Raw genomic sequence first — 678 nt, forward strand, 5'->3', positions numbered from 1 at the left:
GACACACACACACTCCGACACACACACACACACACACACACACACACACACACGGCGCCTCCCACACCCAAATGGACACATGCGCAGGGACACAGAGATGGACACAGAGGCTGGCACTGAGGAGTCTCTGGCTGGCACCCCAGCTGACCTGTGTCCTCTGAAAAATGTGTCGCTTGCCCACCCTCCCATCCCTTCTGGGAGCTGCTTGTGGAGGAAGGGCCCTAGGGTGGCGGGAGGCACCTGCAGCTTGTGCTGGAGTGGTAGTGGCTCCTCCTCTGGGAGGTTCTGGACCAAGTGTGGAAGCTGACAGACCCCTCTAAGGAGAAGGGTGGGTAGGTAGCATTTTCAAAATAAAAGATCTCCTTGGTGTATGAGTGCCAAAGCATCAAGCAGGCCTGAGTTAATCCTGCTACTGGCCTAGCATGCTATCTGCCAGTCCCTCCCTCTTAGGGCCTCAGTTTCCCCACCTAGAATTGGTGCAGGGGTCCTCTACAAGGCCCCTTCCAGCACTGACACTGTGCCCTGTAAATTCCATGGTTCATTCCTCCTCGGCACCCCTTTGGGGAACCTGGTCTCCCAGCCCAGGGTCCGTGGTCTCTTCCGGTATGGAACGCAGAGGCCCTAAGGAGCTCTGACCACCAAAGCCCGGGGGCGGGGGGCGGGGGGCCAGCCTCCAGA

This window comes from Myotis davidii, unplaced genomic scaffold, assembly GCF_000327345.1.
Source record: "Myotis davidii unplaced genomic scaffold, ASM32734v1 scaffold246, whole genome shotgun sequence".
Classification (NCBI taxonomy): domain Eukaryota; kingdom Metazoa; phylum Chordata; class Mammalia; order Chiroptera; family Vespertilionidae; genus Myotis; species Myotis davidii.